Source organism: Phyllobates terribilis, unplaced genomic scaffold, assembly GCF_046119375.1.
Source record: "Phyllobates terribilis strain yellow unplaced genomic scaffold, ASM4611937v1 Scaffold_11__3_contigs__length_659146591, whole genome shotgun sequence".
Classification (NCBI taxonomy): Eukaryota; Metazoa; Chordata; class Amphibia; order Anura; family Dendrobatidae; genus Phyllobates; species Phyllobates terribilis.
The window spans coordinates 601,920,498-601,942,541 of record NW_027362771.1 but is presented as its reverse complement, the minus strand read 5'-3'; the positions used below and the strand labels follow the sequence as shown (position 1 = coordinate 601,942,541).

Below are 22,044 nucleotides of genomic sequence, written 5' to 3'. Positions count from 1 at the left end.
AAATTCAATATAATTTTATTCTGCATCTACCTCTGAAAAAATATTTGGGCTTCTAGCAGTGTGTGGGACTTGTTTTAGTAGTCCATCTATACTGACCTCTATCAGGTTGCAAATTCAAAATATTTGTTATCTGCATCTAGCTCTGAAAAAATATTTGGGCTTCTAGCAGTGTGTGGGACTTGGTCTATTAGTCCATCTATACTGACCTCCATCAGGTTGGGCTACTATCAGTGTGTGGGACTCATTGTATTAGGCCATCTATACCAAGCTCCACCAGCTTTGAAATTAATAATAATTTTTAGCTGCATCTAGCCCTGAAAATAATTTTTCCCAATAGTGGTAGCAATAGCAATATGGGGCGCGCGCCTGGCTAACAAAAATATACGCTTCATAGCACAAAACACCAGCCTAGCGCACTGCATTAATAAGATGGCATCATCGTCTCTCCCAGTGCTAGGCCTACTACGCAGGCTAGCATTCCTGTGCCTAAAACACAATGTATGAGTCCGCGCTAGCCACTATGCTGAGGGGTATAAAGCTGCTGCTAACGCTTTATAACAATTCAATTGGCAGATTTTCACAGAGCTCTTCCACAACGCCCACCCATCGGGCAACAGTTGCCCACCCTCCCTATGGGATCTAGTGGCGAATAGTTGATGCCATTAATCAGAGCGTCAGATGCCCCGTCAACATGGCAAGCATACGGTAAGGCATGGGAAGAGTGGACACGACTAGTAGCAGGCAGACGGGTTGACCAATGTGAACAAGCCAGATCACAACTCACCATAGAATTTCTCCACCAGCTAATGATGAGGGGCATATCAGGGGCGTCAGCGCAGCGGTGTCTGACCGGAGTAGCATTTCACTTCCAACTACAGAATTGTTGAGATGTGACAAAGATTCATCATCAGACAATCCATAAAAGGGTCGAAAAGAGGTCAGCCAAGTCAGGAATGTAGACGTCCCGTCCCGTGTCACTAAAACTGATTTCTCACATCTTATCCCTAACACCATTAACATGACACTCACAATTTGAAGCAACACTAATGTCTACTGCATTTGTGATCGCCTTCTTCGGGGCTCTATGTATAAGCGAATTAGTCCCTCAATCCAAAATTACCACCAGTGGAGGCTTATTACACCAGGACGTAGTCATAGCCAATAATGCAATACGTCTACGCATACACCAATCGAAAACAGTTCCAGCGGGCAGGGGTACTTGGGTACTTCTACAACCCACAAACGGTACACTGAGTCAGGTAACAATAGTAAAAACATATCTAACCATCAGATCACAAAGTAATTTCTTCCTATCACACATTGATGGAACGCCATTATCAAGATACCTGTTCCAAGCTATATTTAATAAATGCATAACATCAGCAGGGAACCACCCCAAAGATTACGGGACACACTCATTCCGCATAGGTGCGGCCACGGAAGCAGCAAGAGCAGGACTGTCAGAAACGGAAGTTCAGAGGATAGGGAGATGGCGATCCACGTGTTTGGCGAGATACATAAGACCGGACTTGTTATCCTAACGTGGTTTGTTTCTTTTACAGGTGACGCTAAGCCAACAGTGTGAGTGATAGGCCACTCGTATATATATTGGGCACAAAAAAGGGCGAAAGTTCGCCCAGGCGGGAGGAAATTAGAGTTTCATAACACATATTTCAACTGGAGAGGTATTAGAGGCCTGCTATGTCCACAGGTACTAATGGAGGTAATCAAGGTAGGGAGAGAGGCAAGAGGTCCGGTCATATTAGTTATACAGGCCGGGGGAAACAACCTAGGTCATCACAAGAGCGCATAACTAATGGCAATAATGAAACTAGACACCAAGAGCTTCAGAGATTTTTTCACAAAATTAGCTATAGTATGGTCAGAGATTGTGCCGATAGCGGTATGGCAAGGTGCGCGAGACATCACGGCCATTGAATGGACAAGGCGGGTAATAAATATTCGGGTGGCAAAATTTAGAAGAGACAGAGGCGGTGTAGTGATACAACACCGACAACTGGAAGGAGATAAAGCAGGTCTCATACGGCCTGATGGTGTTCACTTAATAGATATTGGACTGGACATATTCCTGTCAGGACTCCAGGACGAAGTGGAACAAGCGTTAAGAGTGATGGGTGGGGGTCAGAGTCCTGCATACGAGTACGTTGGATCCTCCGTGGCCTGGAAATAGAAAGGACATGTTGGAGAGTTACACTTGTTGGCCAACTTGCCGGAGTGGGGACCCAGGGCATGCTGCAAGTTAGAACAGTGAGATTCACTACGTGCACCACTGGTGTTTTGTGGAAAAGCACATGTAAGATTCTGCAACAGCGTCTGCAGATTCTCCTGCATTCGTCAATACCTTTTTATGGCAGGAATTATTTCGGCAAATATACTTTTGTACCGGGGATCTAAGAGTGTGGCAACCCAGTAGTCGGGATTACTTCGAATTCTGACAATCCGGGGGTCATGTTGCAGGTAGTGCAGCAAGAAGGCACTCATGTGTCTTGCGCATCCAGAAGGACCAAGTCCTTGTTGTGTTGGTAGCGAGGTAAGAATCATGCTTCCTTCCTCTGCCCTCTCCCTCCAACCTCGCACAACAGAAATGTGATCAAGGTCTCCCTCATCTGATGAGTCTTCCATGCCCATCGCCAGTTCGTCCTCCACTTCTTCCTCGGCTCCTGCACCTTCCTCAACAGTTTGGCTGCTACCATGCGCCCTGGTTAATCCCTCTCCCCCACCCTCCCATGCCTGCCGCCTTGGTGCTGCCAACCGTCTGGACCTTGGAGATGTTATCCCTTCCGCATACGACTCCTCCTCTACTTCCTCCACCTCCTCTTGTCCCACCACCTGACTCTGAATTCTGTTTAATGTGTGCTCCAGCATGTAAATCACCGGAATAGTCATGCTGATAATGGCATCGTCGTCAGCACTAAACATCTTCGTCGCCATTTCAAAACTGTGCAGAAGGGTGTGTGGCGCCCCTGAGGGTTCAGTCACCACAGAGTTACTGCATCTCACCCAGAGGTGTGGTATCTCACCCTCAGGTAAGGAAGGCGTATGGCTCGGGACCCTAACTCCTGCATCCAACACATACCCGCAGTGGGGGTAGGGCGAGATTGCTCCTAAGGGAGAGCACAGTCCCAGGTCCCTAGCTGGTTTGAGGGTCCTATGTAGTGGGTGCTTAGGGGAGCAGCTTAGGGGAGCACATGACAAGGAGAGTATAAATAGGAAGACATCTTAGAAAGAGCAAGCCAGACAGAGGAGGAAAAGTGACAGGAGCAGAGACTAGGCATGAGCTCTGCTCCGGAAGCGGGCCTAGCCTGGGAGGCCCAGGACTGAAGGAGAGAAGAGAGGAGTGGGAGCTGGAAGGCTCCAGGAACCGAAGGGACCCTACGGCTACGGGCCGTGCAGAAGGCCACCCGTACTCCCGCTGCTACCAGGAGTTAGAGGGGTCAGGCCAGATAAGGGGAACAGGTCCCTCAACTAGCGGAGAAACAGCAAGGCTCAACTAGAAACCGGAGGCTGCTGCATTTCATGTACTGCAGGCCAAAGTCCACACCAGTCTCACTAAGAAGGTAGCCACATAGGACCCAGGGGACGGAACACACGTCACCCGCCAAGGCCCGAGGATACCGGATAGAAGTGTCACTGGGTGTGAGGTGCAGGGAGAAGGCCAGAGAAAGGACACACAGAAGGGGGTCCTGCTAAGTACTCCGTAGCTATCTGGGGGTGGACTGAGGCCCTCACTGAGTATGCACAGCACGACGGGGGAGATTGCTCTGGTACCTGTAATCTGGACTACAACAACTGTGAGTAATATCTTGAGACGGCATCAAACGGACTCTGTGTTCATTACTGACTCCTTGCACTACAACCACCATCATCCACCCACACTGCCCTGAAGCTACACTCTTCCTGTGGTGAGTAATAATACCGTTGCTGCAAAACCACCAGCTTCAGAGGAGTGTTCCGCAGCGGCGGCCCCTTTGGCCGCACTCCACAGGTGGCGTAGTCAGACATTATAAAATCCATATATACAAATTACCCTTGGATTGACCGCCCTGGGTCACGGACTGGGTCACCGCCACAGTGACTACAACCCCCAGCGTCTACCGGCCCTGCTCAGGGTACCCCATGGCCCAGGGGGCACGTCAACTTCATAGGTCCCTGATCTGAGACCACTACTGCAGCGTGATTTGCCCCACCTCTGGATCTCGCTGGCCCAGGCTATACGTCAGAACATATTGCACCAGGGCTTGTCGGTGCTGCCACAGTCGCTGCAACATGTGCAGAGTTGAATTCCACCGTGTCGGCACATCGCATTTCAGCCGGTGAACTGGCAGGCCCAACGACTTCTGTAGAGATGTAAGTCATTGAACTGCGGGATGCGAACGGCGGAAGTGAGCACACAGCGACCAAGCCCTCTGCAGAAGGCCATCTAGTCCGGGATAGTGGGCTAAAAATTGCTGGACAACCAGGTTCAACACGTGAGCCATACAAGGCACGTGTGTGACATTGCCCCGGCGAAGTGCCGCACCCAGGTTTGCAGCATTGTCGCACATGGCCTTCCCTGGTTGCAGGTCCAGTGGAGACAACCTTTCATGAAACTGGGTCTCCAGAGCTGACCACAACTCCTCAGCTGTGTGACTCACAATTCCCAGACATTTCAAAGTAAACACTGATGCCGTTGAGCCCTGCTGCCAGCATAGTAAGGAGGTGTGCAGGATTCCTTCTGCGCAGTTAGAAAGCAGGTGGCATTACCAGACAGGCTTTGGGTGCAGGTGGAGGACCGAGAGGAGGTTGAGGAGGCAGAAGCAGTGGAGGAACTTCGAGATAAAGAGGATTGACGCACAACTCGTGGGGACGGTAAGACTTGGACAGCAGCCCCTTGTCCTGCTGTCACCATAGTTACCCAGTGCCCAGTCAGCGACATGTAACGCCCCTGTCCATGCCTTCTCGTCCAAGTGTCTGTGGTGAAGTGCACCCTGTCACACACAGAGTTTCTCAAAGAAGCGGTGATGTTGTGTGCGACATGCTAGTGGAGCGCAGGCACACTTTTCTTTGAGAAGTAGTGCCGACTGGGCATCTGGTACTGGGGCACTGTGACGGACATAAGGTCTTGAAAATCCTCTGTGTCCTCCAGGTGGAAAGGCAGCATTTCTGTAGCCAACAGCTTGCAGATGGTGAAATTCAACCTCTTAGCTTTCTCATGGCTAGGAGGAAATGGTCTTTTACTTGTCCACATCTGATTGACTGAGGGCTGGCTGTTGTCCTTAGACGGTGTTGAGTAGGGTGTCCCCGGCAAACTGCCGGTCTGTGAGGAAGATGCAGGCGGACATGTAAGGTTGCCTTGATCCAAAGGTGGTGCTTTCGATGTCGGAGAGCGCTCAACACTAGCAGGTGTTTCCACTTCCCAATGAACTGACGACCTGCCAATCACACTGGCTGTTGCGGGTAAAGAGGTGGCAGGTCTGCATCCAAAAACATGTGTGACTGCTGTCCCCCTAGTCACAGAGGATGAAGAGGCTGCGGATGCACAAGATGGGGCAGACGGTGGTTGGCCCAGCCGGCTAGGCCGCATTGTAGCACAGTGAGCTTCCCACTGCAACTTATGCTTCATATCCATGTGACGGTACATGCATGAAGTACTCAAACTATGTATTTTTTGGCCTCTACTTAGCTTTTGCTGACAAATATTACAGATAACACGAGTTAGGTCATCCTTATCGATCTGAATAAATGCCCAGGCTATGCAAGGCTTAGAGCCCATGTGACCTGAAGAGCCACTATGACTTGTGGTCAGAGAGCAGAGTTGTGGTTGAGGATGCACTTGTTGACGTGCTTCCAGTACTCCGTCTCTGTTCAGGAAGGCGCAACCTAACCTCGTCGTCAATAGCATCTGTGATGCCCCGCTGTGCTTGGTATCACAGATCCTAGAAGAGTGCATTGATGGAATCCTCCACAAGAGGCCCCCATAAACATTCACACATCTCCACCTTCCACCTCAGACCAGCAGAGGGAGCCCGTTAGGGATATAAATAGGGAAGGTGGAGCTAGGCAGTTCAGTTCCTCTGAAGAGTTCCTGCAGTAGAGAAGCCTAAGAGAGGTCAGTCTGCAGTGGAGCTCAGTCTAGTCTAGAGAACGCAGTTAATAGTTCAGCATTGGAGCACGAGGCTCCTGCTTGCTAGATTCAGGGAGCCCAGATAGAGCTTAAGGTGTGCCGGTGCTGTAAGAACAGTGAAGCGCGGCAAGCTGCCGTTAGTGTGTATAGCCTAGTGAGGGCCCGAGTAGGCCGAAGGCGAGTGGCGAGTTAGTACATAAGGGACAGAGGAGCTTAACCAGCTCACCCCGAAGCATTTACCGGACACAGGATCCGAGCTTACCGGTATCTCTATGACCCAGTAAGGCATAACCGGAATCCCTGGAGAACTACAAGTCCCAGGATCGCTAAGGTGCCGATATGTAACAGAACCAGGAGACGCTTAGGCCCCGCATACTGGGAGCGTGAACTCCAAGAGAAGGCCCTACCACAAGGTCAGCCAGCGCAGGACAGAGACAAAGTTAGACCTAGCTCCAGGCAGGTCAGAAACTTACTACGCAGAGGCAAGAAACAGGAGGCCCTACACCCGCTCATTGGGGAGGATCCTGATATGCACCCTTCACCCTACAGTGCTTCGGGATGTGCCTGAATTTCCACCAGTAAAAGGTACTGAAGTGACTACCGTGTCCGTTCCCGTTCTTGCTCTGACCCAGCTGGGTCTCGCCTGTCCTGCATTCCCCCTGCATACGCTGCCCTGAGACCTAGCTCCACCTGTGGGGAGCTATACCATCGAGCTGCCTTATCACCGGCCTCAGTGGACTGCTGCAGCGCTGGTGCTTGTCACCAGATACCACAGGTGGCGTCATGAACTCTTATAAAATTAACAATTATCCACCCTTTTAAAGAGAGACCCCAGGGTACGGGCTAGGGAGCCGACCACCGCGACATGCCCAAGGCCAGGCAAATGCCCGGGTACCGAGTCATCCCCATCCCCAGGGCTAGTCACATCCTCCTCCACCTCCTCTGCTGACCTCATGGACTGGCTGACTGTGGGTTGACAGTAAGTGGGATCTCCAACCTCGTCATCATCACCCTGTGTGTTATCACACCCGTCGTCCTCAGAGCCAACCTCTTCCTGCCCTGACTGAAAAGTCAAGTTGTCGCTCCAATCAGGTATTTGAGTCTCATCATCGTCTTCATCATTGCCTCCACCAACAGGAGTTACAGTTTGGGAACAAGGGTCTACATTATGCTCAGAACCTTCTTCATCTGGTCCTGGATCCGACTTATAAAGATTCTAGGCATCAGATCAGATCATTTACTCATCTTGATAAACAGAAGCTCTGGAGCAGACCTCCGTTTCCCAGGCTATAGTATGAGTAAACAGCTGTGCAGACTCAACCATCTGTGTTACCCCATACTCAGACGGACAGCTGGAGACTTGGGAGCTGTGAGGAAGCAAGTGCGATTGGGGTGACACCTCTGAGGACTGGAGTATTTGTGATGTTGAAATTGAGGTGATGGAGAGCCCACTTGAAGGAGCACTTTATATCTGTTGAAGCACCTGCTGTTTTTGTGCCTCATCTAGAATTTGTAGCGATGGGCGTGTCCGTAAGAATGGGATCGTATCACATTGTCCACGAAAAGAAGTCGACATCTTAGTTTGGCTGGAAGATGGTCTTTCTTCTGCAGATGTTACTCCCCCCCCCACCATGGTGGGCCTCGACCCACCGGCAGACAGGCACCAGTATTGGGAGAGGGGGGCTGGCCGTCAGGGTCCACCGCGGCTCTGGCACAAACCCGGCGACACAGAGGTGGCACGGGCAGGAACGGACTGGCCGTGTCGGCTTCTCACTTTTTGGATTTTAGAAGGGCATGACATGCCTATATCTGTGTCTCCCCCTCCTTTTACTCCTCCACCTCTTTTCTTTTCGCATGACTATATGCACTTGTCACTTTTCCATGTGTTAGTTGTGTCCTCTGAGCAGTTTGTCAGCTTTTGGACACCTTTGAAGGTGTTTTCTATGTGTTTCTATGTGTTTTTGTTTGCCTGCCATTGGTTTTAACGGTGTTCGAAGGTGTTCGACGAGCAGTTCGACGAACAGTTCGACGAACACACGGGTGTTCGACGAACCGAACCGAACTCGAACACTACGGGGGTGGCTCAACACTAGCCACGATTTCTTCATGCACTTTTTAAGTGAATTATGGGCGGAAAGTTTCTTTTCGTATTATCTTGTGGTGCAACAGTGACGCGTCTGACTCCCGATCAGAAGGTTGCGTGTTCAAATTACGCCAGGGTCAAGCAACTTTTTCATTACTTAACCCATGTCTGGATTAAAATTGAAACTGTGTTGCTATCTGTCAGCGCAGTGTCTAAAAAAGTGTCTTTTAGTTGAATGTTATAGATTAATATCTTATAAACAATTCTTTGATGAGAAAAATTATTTTGAAACGAAATCAAAACATTGAATATATAAGGCACGTTGGGATCTCTTTTCACTTTGATCATAGCATTGTTATCTTTGAAACCATAAGAAAAAAGTGTTCATTACTAGATTCTAAATTTTAAACTGGAAATCCCTGCATTCCCAATATCAAGATGTTCATTCATCCTTTTTTATGTCTTTTTCAGTCTGTAAGTAAAAGTAGCAAATTTCGAGAAAGTGTGCCACGATTTCTTCATGCAATTTTTAAGTGAGTTACATTATGGTCGGAAAGTTTCTTTTCATATGAACTCGTGGAGCAACTGTAGCGCGTCTGACTCCTGATCAGAAGGTTGCGTGTTCAAATCATGTCGAGATCAAGATGCTTTTTCATAACTTAACCCATGTCTGGATTAAAATTGAAGCTGTGTTGCTATCTGTCAGCACAGTGTCTGAAAAAGTGTCTTTTAGTTGAATGTTATAGATTAATATCTCATAAACAATTATTTGATGAGAAAAATAATCAGGAAGCAAAATCAAAACATTGAATATTTAAGGCACGTCGGGATCTGCTTTCACTTTGATCATAGCATTGTCATCTTTGAATCCATAAAAAAAAAGGGTTCTTTACTAGACTCTAAATTTTAAACTGGAAAACCCTCCATTCCCAATACCTAGATATTCATTCGTCCTTGTTTATGTCTTTTTCAGTCTGTAAGTAAAAGTAGCAAATTTCGAGAAGGTGTGCACGATTTCTTCATGCACTTTTTAAGTGAATTATGGGCGGAAAGCTTCTTTTCATATGATCTTGTGGTGCAACGGTAACGCGTTTGACACTATATCAGAAGTTTGCGTGTTCAAATCACGCCAGGGTCAAGCAACTTTTTCATTACTTAACCCATGTCTGGATTAAAATTGAAACTGTGTTGCTATCTGTCAGCGCAGTGTCTAAAAAAGTGTCTTTTAGTTGAATGTTATAGATTAATATCTTATAAACAATTCTTTCATGAGAAAAATCATTGTGAAACGAAATCAAAACATTGAATATTTAATGCATCTCGGGATCTGTTTTCACTTTGATCATAGCATTGTCATCTTTGAAACCATAAGAAAAAAGGGTTTATTAATAGATTCTAAATTTTAAACTGGAAATCCCTGCATTCCCAATATCAAGATGTTCATTCATCCTTGTTAATTTCTTTTTCAGTCTGTAAGTAAAAGTAGCAAATTTCGAGAAAGTGTGCCACGATTTCTTCATGCAATTTTTAAGTGAGTTATATTATGGGCGGAAAGTTTATTTTCATATGATCTCGTCGAGCAATGGTAGCGCGTCTGACTACAGATCAGAAGGTTGCGTGTTCAAATCATGTCGAGGTCAAAATACTTTTTCATAACTTAACCCATGTCTGGATTAAAATTGAAGCTGTGTTGCTATCTGTCAGCATAGTGTCTGAAAAAGTTTCTTTTAGTTGAATGTTATAGATTAATATCTCATAAACAATTATTTGATGAGAAAAATAATCAGGAAGCAAAATCAAAATATTGAATATTTAAGGCACGTCGGGATCTCCTTTCACTTTGATCATAGCATTTATTCCATTATTATGGGAAATATCACAAGTATTTATATTTTTTACAATTTTGTGATGTATGCAAATTTTGAAAAGTTTCTTATCCACAAATCCACTTTCTGAGCTGTTGAGATAATTTTATCTTGTTATTTTGTTCGCTTATACCCACCATATTTTAGATGAGTATCTTTATACATTTTCTTGGGTATATTTAAGTCTTGAGTATTTTCTGCTACTTCTAATATTTTACACAATTTCCCATGATTTTGTATATCTATCTATCTATTTATCTGTTTTGGCACTTTATCCCGTATTACATCACCTGTCGGATTCTGTATTTTTCTTTATTTTGTCGATTTTATTCAATAAAGTTTATTTGATTTTCATTATTGTCTGTTGTGCATTCTAGTTGTAGGGGATTATTATCTTGTGTTTGCACAGCTATTTTGCTGATTAATACTGTTGTTAATCTATTTTCCTGTGTTTTCACAGAGGTCTTTTCTTAATCTTATCATGGATTGGTGCACTAAATAGGTGGCTTGGCATTCCCAAGCACTTTAAGTTTTTAAAAATAGGAGTCCACAGGTGGAGAACAATGACCTAACCAAAATATCTGATATTAAACGGGACTTAAAGCATCATCTCCACCAAAAAATTAAAGTTTGGTGGAATAACACTACTTTAGAAAATTATGTAAAGGAGAAACTGATTCCCCGGGGCTTGAGAGTGCAGGTATTCCCTTCTTATGGCAGCGATGATGATGAGTTTACTAAACAATGGAGGATTATCTGTGATGAATGTTCTGAAAAGTTTCTCCTTCTCATCATCAAGAAAAATGCCAGTACTCTCTTATCATTAGATAAAGAGATTCTCAAACTACAAGATGACTTGAAATTATTAGCAACTGCTATTGAATTAGACGACTTCAACAAGGATATGGACGACAGTTTTACCACATGGGAAAAACATATTCAAAATACAAAATTGACAAAATTTCAACGAGATCTACACGATTTACGTACTGATAAGGTTTACTAATGGCTGTCTACATCACAACCAGACATACGCCATACGTCTTTTTCATCCGTTACATCAACTGACACTGAAGGCATACCTGATGAACATTTGGGGAAACAAAAAACTGGACATCGACATTACAACTTTAGACAAAATGCACCAAGAAATCTGGCGGATATCAATCTAGGAGGCTCAACTTCAAAGGTAATTAACCTTTCTAACATTAAGTTGACTCAAATCCAGCTAGATGTTCTCAATAGGGGTCTTTCTTTTTCCCCCACATCCAAGTTTGATTATTTTACAGCTTTAAAAGACTTGCACTTGCTTGCTCGTAAATTATTATTTAAAAAGATGTTTCACAAACCTATTGAAAATGTCTTCTCTACTATAGAAGAACAAGAGGCAGTGAGAACTTTGGAAAGCTTACTCGAGGAACAATTTGCTCCTCAGACAGGTAGGTTACCAAAAAATATCATTCCCACATCTACAAAATTTCCCCCTTTATCTCTATATCCAAATATAGATCTTTTTGTCCAACTAGTTAGTGCTGAGTTCAAACGAATTCCAACCACATTATCATATGATAATTTGAGCAGAGAAGAAAGGAAGGCCCTTAATGAATTAAAATAATTGGATAATGTTGTAATTAAAGCATCTGATAAAGGTGGAAATGTGGTACTTTGGCCTTCTACTATGTACAACAACGAAGCTAAACGTCAATTGAGAGATACCACTACATACAAGAAACTTACCTTCAATCCTCTTTCCAAATTTCAGGATGTACTTCAGATTCTTCTTCAATATGCAGTCACTACTGGAACAATTACTGAAAAAGAAAAAGAATGTCTCTTCAATAAAGCACCGAAGGTATCTGTTTTTTACTTACTACCCAAGGTCCATAAGGATCCGATCCATCCTCCAGGTCGACCGATAGTGTCAGGAATTGAGAATATGTGTGAGCCTATTTGCCGTTTTATTGATCACATTCTCAGACCTCTGGTCGAGACATTGCCTTCTTATCTCAAAGACACTTCTGATTTTCTCAAAAAAATGGATGGATTAATTGTTGATACCAATACGGTGATTGTTGTATGTGATGTAGAATCTCTATACACATCGATTAATCACAATGATGGCCTACGATCGGCCAGATATTTTTTAGAAATGTCTAAACACGATGTTCCATTCATTAATTTTGTCCTTGATCTTTTGGCATTTACCTTGACATATATTTTTTTCTGTTTGATGGATCTTTTTTCTTACAGCTCCGGGGTACAGAAATGGGGGCAGCTTGTGCGCCCTCTTATGCTAACCTGTTCCTGGGGCTGTGGGAGAAGGACATCTTTTCATCTGATTCTCTGCCTCATTTGGATAAAGTTCTATCCTGGCATAGTTTCATAGAAGATGTTCTATTCTTATGGCAGGGCACAGATGAAGAATTGTCTATCTTCATGCAATCCTTGAACAACAATACCTTGAACATCAAATTAACTTACAAGATGGGGCGCAAAAATATGGACTTTTTAGATGTACGATCGGAGATTGACACTACGGGCACGATTCAAACAGATGTTTTTAGAAAAGAAACGGCTGCTAACTCCTTACTGCGCGCAGATTCTTCACATCCGAGGAAACTCATCGATAGTATACCGATAGGCCAATTCTTACGCATGCGCAGGATTTGTTCTAATGATTATGACTTTGAGAAACAATCACAGGACCTTACCATGCGTTTCCAAGAACGTGGCTACTCAAATAAATCTATTCAACGAGGTTATCGTCGTGCAAGATTTGCAAAAAGAAATACATTTTTATATAACACTAAGTTAAGGAAGGACAATGACATTGTCAGATTTATATCTACATACAATTCTGGCAACAAAGACATGTGGGCGAGTCTTAAGAAATATTGGAACATACTTACTTTGGATCCTGTCCTCGTTAATTATATTGCAAAATATCCGGCGATTACCTATCGCCGTTCGCATAACCTGAAGGATTTACTAGTACATAGTTACATCAAAAAAGATGATCAAAAAACAATCTTCAATACCGGAAAGCCGAAATGGGGCTGTAAACCCTGTGGATCCTGTGTCGCTTGTCCAAACATTGCCAAAACGGAATTCTTCACAGATTCATCTATGACAAAAAATTATAAAATTATCCATACTATCTCTTGTAAAACCATTGGCATCATCTACCTAGCCAATTGTCCCTGTAATAAATATTATGTGGGTCTAACTACATGTGAACTTAGAAGACGTGCTAGAGAACATGTGTTAGACATTGAGGCGGCTAAAGGAAGTTCTGATTCAATGGAACTAAAAACGTTACCACGCCACTTTAAATATTACCATAATTGTGACAGTTCGAAGTTGCTAATCAGGGGCATTGATCGAGTCTATGTAGATCAGAGAGGCGGAAATTGGAAGAAAATTCTTGCACAGAAGGAAGTAAAATTGATTACTCTTTTGGAAACCATCACCCCAATGGGTCTCAATGAAACGGTAAGTTTTGCACCTTTTCTTTGAGTTTTGTCCCTATTACTTGGTCCTTGTTCTCAATTGTTATTAATTTTTATTCATTTTATTTTTATTTTCTGATTTTATAAGATTTTAATTTTTGGTTTATTTTGTAGTCCTTTTGCCAACGAGTTACCCTTTTATTCCTTTGGCCGAAATTTATTCACTTGGATGGATGACTATTTACCTTGCACAGAGTATATATAAATGGCACTCTCCCTTCTTCTGGATTTAATTCTATGTTTATATTGGTTACTTTATATTATAATTTTCATTTAATTATTGTTAATTTTGGATAATTATATGTATCATTATTTGGTCAGGAGATCACTGTGGACTTAGTATTAATCATGATTATTGTGTATCGGGTTATACCACTAATATGTTTTGAGCAAAATATTATTTATTTATACCTTATTCTTTGCTTTCATCACTTCCTCTTTATCATCCCTGTTATTTCATCTTCCACATGCGTTCCACGGTGGAGCGCACTCTGCGTCCCATGGTGGAGCGCACTTAGACGTCATTTCCGCTTCTGTGTCGTGACCTTTGGTCGCGCCGTATGAGGTGGGGATGGCGCCGTGCGTCCCAAGGTGGAACGCATCCAGACGTCATGTCCGCTCTTGTGCCGCGACCTTTGGGTCGCGTCACGTGATGCGGAGGTGGCGCTGGGATTTGTGGATGGCCCCGCACGATCACCTGTTGCGGGGGTCCATTATTACCTATTTTCATTCCATTGGCCAATGGACTTTATTAAAGGACCCTATACCCATGTTTTCATCATCCCTCGTTAAAGCCAGCAAGGCGAAATGCGCGTCGGGATACGCGGGGTTCAGTGCCTACATACTGGTGGTAAGCATGCCTATTTTACTGCTTTCTACATTTGCCTCCCTCCTTAGCATATGAGGGATTATCAGCTCTAACTGTGGATATTATATTCTAAATGTTGAACTACCTCTTCTGAATTTACTGTTGCATATTTGCACTATTATTAGCACTGTCACTTTATTCCATTATTATGGGAAATATCACAAGTATTTATATTTTTTACAATTTTGTGATGTATGCAAATTTTGAAAAGTTTCTTATCCACAAATCCACTTTCTGAGCTGTTGAGATAATTTTATCTTGTTAATGTGTTCGCTTATACCCACCAGATTTTAGATGAGTATCTTTATTCATTTTCTTGGGTATATTTAAGTCTTGAGTATTTTCTGCTACTTCTAATATTTTACACAATTTCCCATGATTTTGTATATCTATCTATTTATCTGTTTTGGCACTTTATCCCGTATTACCTCACCTGTCGTATTCTGTATTTTTCTTTATTTTGTCGATTTTATTCAATAAAGTTTATTTGATTTTCATTATTGTCTGTTGTGCATTCTAGTTGTAGGGGATTATTTTGATCATAGCATTGTCATCTTTGAATCCATAAGAAAAAAGGGTTCTTTACTAGACTCTAAATTTTAAACTGGAAAACCCTGCATTCCCAATATCAAGATATTCATTCGTCCTTGTTTATGTCATTTTCAGTCGGTCAGCAAAAGTAGCAAATTTCGAGAAGGTTTGCGCGATTTCTTCATACACTTTTCATGTGAATTATGGGCGGAAAGCTTCTTTTTGTATGATCTTGTGGTGTAACGGTAGCGCGTCTGACTCTAGATCAGAAATTTGCGTGTTCAAATCATGCCAGGGTCAAAAAACTTATTCATAACTTAACCCATGTCTGGATTAAAATTGAAATTGTGTTGCTATCTGTCAGCGCAGTGTCTAAAAAAGTATCTATTAGTTGAATGTTATAGATTAATATCTTATAAACAATTCTTTCATGAGAAAAATCATCGGGAAACGAAATCAAAACATTGAATATTTAATGCACTTCGGGATTTCTTTTCACTTTGATCATAGCATTGTTATCTTTGAAACCATAAGAAAAAAGTGTTCATTAGTAGATTCTAAATTTTAAACTGGAAATCCCTGCATTCCCAATAACAAGATGTTCATTCGTCCTTGTTTATGTCTTTTTCAGTCTGTAAGTAAAAGTAGCAAATTTCGAGAAGGTGTGACATGATTTCTTAATGCACTTTTTAAGTGAGTTATATTATGGGCGGAAAGCTTCTTTTCATATGATCTCGTTGCGCAATGGTAGCGCGTCTGACTCCAGATCAGAAGATTGCGTGTTCAAATCACGTCGGGGTCAGTAAACTTTTTCATAACTTAACCCATGTCTGGATTAAAACTAAAGCTGTGTTGCTATCTGTCAGCACAGTGTCTAAAAAAGTGTCTTTTAGTTGAATGTTATAGATTAATATCTTACAAACAATTCTTTGATGAGAAAAATCATCGGAGAACAAAATAAAAACATTGAATATTTAAGGCACGTCGGGAACTCTTTTCACTTTGATCATAGCATTGTCATCTTTGAATCCATAAGAAAAAAGGGTTCTTAACTAGATTCAAAATTTTAAACAGGAAAACCCTGCATTCCCAATATCAAGATGTTCATTCGTCCTTGTTTATGTCATTTTCAGTCTGTGAGCAAAAGTAGCAAATTTCGAGAAGGTTTTCGCGATTTCTTCATACACTTTTCATGTGAATTATGGGCGGAAAGTTTCTTTTTGTATGATCTTGTGGTGCAACGGTAGCGCGTCTGACTCCAGATCAGAATTTTGCGTGTTCAAATCACACCAGGGTCAAGCAACTTTTTCATTACTTAACCCATGTCTGGATTAAAATTGAAACTGTGTTGCTATCTGTCAGCGCTGTGTCTAAAAAAGTCTCTTTTAGTTGAATGTTATAGATTAATATCTTATAAACAATTCTTTCATGAGAAAAATCATCGTGAAACGAAATCAAAAGATTGAATATTTAATGCATTTCGGGATCTCTTTTCACTTTGATCATAGCATTGTCATCTTTGAAACCATAAGAAAAAAGGGTTCATTAATAGATTCTAAATTTTAAACTGGAAATCCCTGCATTTCCAATATCAAGATGTTCATTCGTCCTTGTTTATGTCTTTTTCAGTCTGTAAGTAAAAGTAGCAAATTTCGAGAAGGTGTGCCACGATTTCTTCATGCAATTTTTAAGTGAGTTATATTATGGGTGGAATGCTTCTTTTCATATGACATCGTGGCGCAACGGTAGCGCGTCTAACTCCAGATCAGACGGTTGCGTGTTCAAATCACATCGGGGTCAAAAAACTTATTCCTAACATAACCCATGTCTAGATTAAAATTGAAGCTGTGCTTCTATGTGTCTGAAAAAGTGTCTTTTAGTTGAATGTTATAAATTAATATCTAATAAACAATTATTTGATGAGAAAAATCATAGGGAAGTTAAATCAAAACATTGAATATTTAAGGCACGTTGGGTTCTCTTTTTTCTTTGATCATAGCATTGTCATCTTTGAATCCATAAGAAAAAAGGGTTCTTTACTAGACTCTAAATTTTAAACTGGAAAACCCTCCATTCCCAATACCAAGATATTCAGTCGCCCTTGTTTATGTCTTTTTCAGTCTGTTAGTAAAAGTAGCAAATTTCGAGGTGTGCCACGATTTCTTCATGCACTTTTTAAGTGAATTTTGGGCGGAAAGTTTCTTACAGTATGATCTTGTGGTGCAACAGTGACACGTCTGACTCCAGATCAGAAGGTTGCGTGTTCAGATCACGCCAGGGTCAAGCAACTTTTTCATTACTTAACCCATGTCTGGATTAAAATTGAAACTGTGTTGCTATCTGTCAGCGCAGTGTCTAAAAAAGTGTCTTTTAGTTGAATGTTACAGATTAATATCTTATAAACAATTCTTTCATGAGAGAAATCATCGTGAAACGAAATCAAAACATTGAATATTTAATGCATTTCGGGATCACTTTTAACTTTGATCATAGCATTGTTATCTTTGAAACCATAAGAAAAAAGGGTTTAATAATAGATTCTAAATTTTAAACTGGAAATCCCTGCATTCCCAATATCAAGATGTTCATTCATCCTTGTTTATGTCTTTTTCAGTCTGTAAGTAAAAGTAGCAAATTTCGAGAAAGTGTGCAACGATTTCTTCATGGAATTTTTAAGTGAGTTATATTATGGGCGGAAAGTTTCTTTTCATATGACCTCGTGGAGCAACGGTAGAGCTTCTGACTCCAGATCAGAAGGTTGCGTGTTCAAATCATGTCGAGATCAAAATACTTTTTCATAACTTAACCCATGTCTGGATTAAAATTGAAGCTGTGTTGCTATCTGTCAGCACAGTGTCTGAAAAAGTGTCTTTTAGTTGAATGTTATAGATTATTATCTCATAAACAATTATTTGATGAGAAAAATAATCAGGAAGCAAAATCAAAACATTGAATATTTAAGGCACGTCGGGATCTGCTTTCACTTTGATCATAGCATTGTCATCTTTGAATCCATGAGAAAAAAGGGTTCTTTACTAGACTCTAAATTTTAAACTGGAAAACCCTACATTCCCAATACCAAGATATTCATTCGTCCTTGTTTATGTCTTTTTCAGTCTGTAAGTAAAAGTATCAAATTTCGAGAAGGTGTGCATGATTTCTTCATGCACTTTTTAAGTGAATTATGGGCGGAAAGTTTCTTTTCATATGACCTTGTGGCGCAACGGTAGCGCGTCTGACTCCAGATCAGAAGGTTGCGTGTTCAAATCACGCCAGGATCAAGCAACTATTTCATTACTTAACCCATGTCTGGATTAAAATTGAAATTGTGTTGCTATATGTCAGCGCAGTGTCTAAAAAAGTGTCTTTTAGTTGAATGTTATAGATTAATATCTTATAAACAATTCTTTGATGAGAAAAATCATCGGGAAACGAAATCAAAACATTGAATATTTAATGCACTTCGGGATTTCTTTTCACTTTGATCATAGCATTGTTATCTTTCAAACCATAAGAAAAAAGTGTTCATTACTAGATTCTAAATTTTAAACTGGAAATCCCTGCATTCCCAATATCAAGATGTTCATTCGTCCTTGTTTATGTCTTTTTCAGTCTGTAAGTAAAAGTAGCAAATTTCGAGAAGGTGTGCCACGATTTCTTCATGCACTTTTTAAGTAAGTTATATTATGGGCGGAAAGTTTCTTTTCATATGACCTCGTGGCGCAACGGTAGCGCGTCTGACTCCAGATCAGAAGGTTGCATGTTCAAATCATGTCGAGGTCAAAATACTTTTTCATAACTTAACCCATGTCTGGATTAAAACTAAAGTTGTGTTGCTATCTGTCAGCACAGTGTCTAAAAAAGTGTCTTTTAGTTGAATTTTATAGATTAATATCTTACAAACAATTCTTTGATGAGAAAAATCATCGTGGAACAAAATCAAAACATTGGATATTTAAGGCACGTCGCGATCTCCTTTCCCTTTGATCATAGCATTGTCATCTTTGAATCCATAAGAAAAAAAGGGTTCTTAACTAGATTCTAAATTTTAAACAGGAAAACCCTGCATTCCCAATATCAAGATGTTCATTCGTCCTTGTTTATGTCATTTTCAGTCTGTGAGCAAAAGTAGCAAATTTCGAGTAGGTTTGCGCGATTTCTTCATACACTTTTCATGTGAATTATGGGCGGAAAGTTTCTTAACGTATGATCTTGTGGTGCAACAGTAGCGCGTCTGACTCCAGATCTGAAGTTTGCGTGTTCAAATCACACCAGGGTCAAGCAACTTTTTCATTACTTAACCCATGTCTGGATTAAAATTGAAACTGTGTTGCTATCTGTCAGCGCAGTGTCTAAAAAAGTGTCTTTTAATTGAATGTTATAGATTAATATCTTACAAACAATTCTTTGATGAGAAAAATCATCGTGAAACGAAATCAAAACATTGAATATTTAATGCATTTCGGGATCTCTTTTCACTTTGATCATAGCATTGTCATCTTTGAAACCATAAGAAAGAAGGGTTCATTAATAGATTCTAAATTTTAAACTGGAAATCCCTGCATTCCCAACATCAAGATGTTCATTCGTCCTTGTTTATGTCTTTTTCAGTCTGTAAGTAAAAGTAGCAAATTTCGAGGTGTGCCACGATTTCTTCATGCAATTTTTAAGTGAGGTATATTATGGACGGAAAGTTACTTTTCATATGATCTCGTGGTGGAACGGTAGCGCGTCTGTCTCCAGATCAGAAGGTTGAGTGTTCAAATCATGTCGGGTTTCAAAAACTTATTCGTAACTTAACCCATGTCTGGATTAAAATTGAAGCTGTGTTGTTATGTGTCTGAAAAAGTGTCTTTTAGTTGAATGTTATAAATTAATATCTTATAAACAATTATTTGATGAGAAAAATCATAGGGAAGCGAAATCAAAACATTGAATATTTAAGGCACGTTGGGATCTCTTTTCACTTTGATCATAGCATTGTCATCTTTGAATCAATAAGAAAAAAGGGTTCTTTACTAGACTCTAAATTTTAAACTGGAAAACCCTAAATTCCCAATACCAAGATGTTCATTCGTCCTTGTTTATGTCTTTTTCAGTCTGTTAGTAAAAGTAGCAAATTTCGAGAAGGTGTTCCACGATTTCTTCATGCAATTTTTAAGTGAGTTATATTATGGGCGGAAAGTTTCTTTTCATATGAACTCGTGGCGCAATGGTAGCGTGTCTGACTCCAGATCAGAAGGTTGCGTGTTCAAATCACATCGGGGTCAAAAAACTTTTTCATAACTTAACCCATGTCTGGATTAAAATTGAAGCTGTGTTGCTATCTGTCAGCACAGTGTCTGAAAAAGTGTATTTTAGTTGAATGTTATAGATTAATATCTCATAAACAATTATTTGATGAGAAAAATAATCAGGAAGCAAAATCAAAACATTGAATATTTAAGGCACGTCGGGATCTCCTTTCACTCTGATCATAGCATTTATTCCATTATTATGGGAAATATCACAAGTATTTATATTTTTTACAATTTTGTGATGTATGCAAATTTTGAAAAGTTTCTTATCCACAAATCCACTTTCTGAGCTGTTGAGATAATTTTATCTTGTTATTGTGTTCGCTTATACCCACCAGATTTTAGATGAGTATCTTTATGTATTTTCTTGGGTATATTTAAGTCTTGAGTATTTTCTGCTACTTCTAATATTTTACACAATTTCCCATGATTTTGTATATCTATCTATCTATTTATCTGTTTTGGGACTTTATCCCGTATTACATCACCTGTCGGATTCTGCATTTTTCTTTATTTTGTCGATTTTATTCAATAAAGTTTATGTGATTTTCATTATTGTCTGTTGTGCATTCTAGTTGTAGGGGATTATTTTTATCATAGCATTGTCATCTTTGAATCCATAAGAAAAAAGGGTTCTTTACTAGCCTCTAAATTTTAAACTGGAAAACCCTGCATTCCCAATATCAAGATGTTCATTCGTCCTTGTTTATGTCATTTTCAGTCTGTGAGCAAAAGTAGCAAATTTCGAGAAGGTTTGCGCGATTTCTTCATACACTTTTCATGTGAATTATGGGCGGAAAGTTTCTTTTCGTATGATCTTGTGCTGCAACGGTAGCGCGTCTGAATCTAGATCAGAAGTTTGTGTGTTCAAATCACGCTAGGGTCAAAAAAACTTATTCATACCTTAACCCATGTCTGGATTAAAATTGAAACTGTGTTGCTATCTGTCAGCGCAGTGTCTTTTAGTTGAATGTTATAGATTAATATCTTATAAACAATTCTTTCATGAGAAAAATCATCGGGAAACGAAATCAAAACATTGAATATTTAACGCACTTCGGGATCTCTTTTCACTTTGATCATAGCATTGTTATCTTTGAAACCATAAGAAAAAAGTGTTCATTACTAGATTCTAAATTTTAAACTGGAAATCCCTGCATTCCCAATATCAAGATGTTCATTCGTCCTTGTTTATGTCTTTTTCAGTCTGTAAGTAAAAGCAGCAAATTTCGAGAAGGTGTGCCACGATTTCTTCATGCACTTTTTAAGTGAGTTATATTATGGGCGGAAAGTTTCTTTTTATATGACCTCGTGGCGCAATGGTAGCGCGTCTGACTCCAGATCAGAAGGTTGCGTGTTCAAATCACGTCGGGGTCAAAAAGTTTTTCATAACTTAACCCATGTCTGGATTAAAACTAAAGCTGTGTTGCTATCTGTCAGCACAGTGTCTGAAAAAGTGTCTTTTAGTTGAATGTTATAGATTAATATCTTACAAACAATTCTTTGATGAGAAAAATCATCGGGGAACAAAATCAAAACATTGAATATTTAAGGCACGTTGGGATCTCCTTTCACTTTGATCATAGCATTGTCATCTTTGAATCCATAAGAAAAAAGGATTCTTAACTAGATTCTAAATTTTAAACAGGAAAACCCTGCATTCCCAATATCAAGATGTTCATTCGTCCTTGTTTATGTCATTTTCAGTCTGTGAGCAAAAGTAGCAAATTTCGAGGTTTGCGCGATTTCTTCATACACTTTTCATGT

The 22,044-nt window shown here is 40.8% G+C and overlaps 5 non-coding genes across 5 annotated transcripts; all 5 read left to right on the top strand.

Annotated features, from left to right (window-relative positions):
* The first annotated feature begins 15,710 nt into the window (after positions 1 to 15,710).
* TRNAW-CCA (transfer RNA tryptophan (anticodon CCA)) lies at positions 15,711 to 15,782 on the top strand. Its single transcript has one exon. It is a non-coding gene; the product is annotated as a tRNA-Trp (tRNA).
* Positions 15,783 to 18,189: 2,407 nt separating this feature from the next.
* TRNAW-CCA (transfer RNA tryptophan (anticodon CCA)) lies at positions 18,190 to 18,261 on the top strand. The gene has a single exon. It is a non-coding gene; the product is annotated as a tRNA-Trp (tRNA).
* Positions 18,262 to 18,691: 430 nt separating this feature from the next.
* TRNAW-CCA (transfer RNA tryptophan (anticodon CCA)) lies at positions 18,692 to 18,763 on the top strand. The gene has a single exon. It is a non-coding gene; the product is annotated as a tRNA-Trp (tRNA).
* Positions 18,764 to 20,178: 1,415 nt separating this feature from the next.
* TRNAW-CCA (transfer RNA tryptophan (anticodon CCA)) lies at positions 20,179 to 20,250 on the top strand. Its single transcript has one exon. It is a non-coding gene; the product is annotated as a tRNA-Trp (tRNA).
* A 1,332-nt stretch (positions 20,251 to 21,582) lies between these two features.
* On the top strand, positions 21,583 to 21,654 carry TRNAW-CCA (transfer RNA tryptophan (anticodon CCA)). The gene has a single exon. It is a non-coding gene; the product is annotated as a tRNA-Trp (tRNA).
* Positions 21,655 to 22,044: the final 390 nt, after the last annotated feature.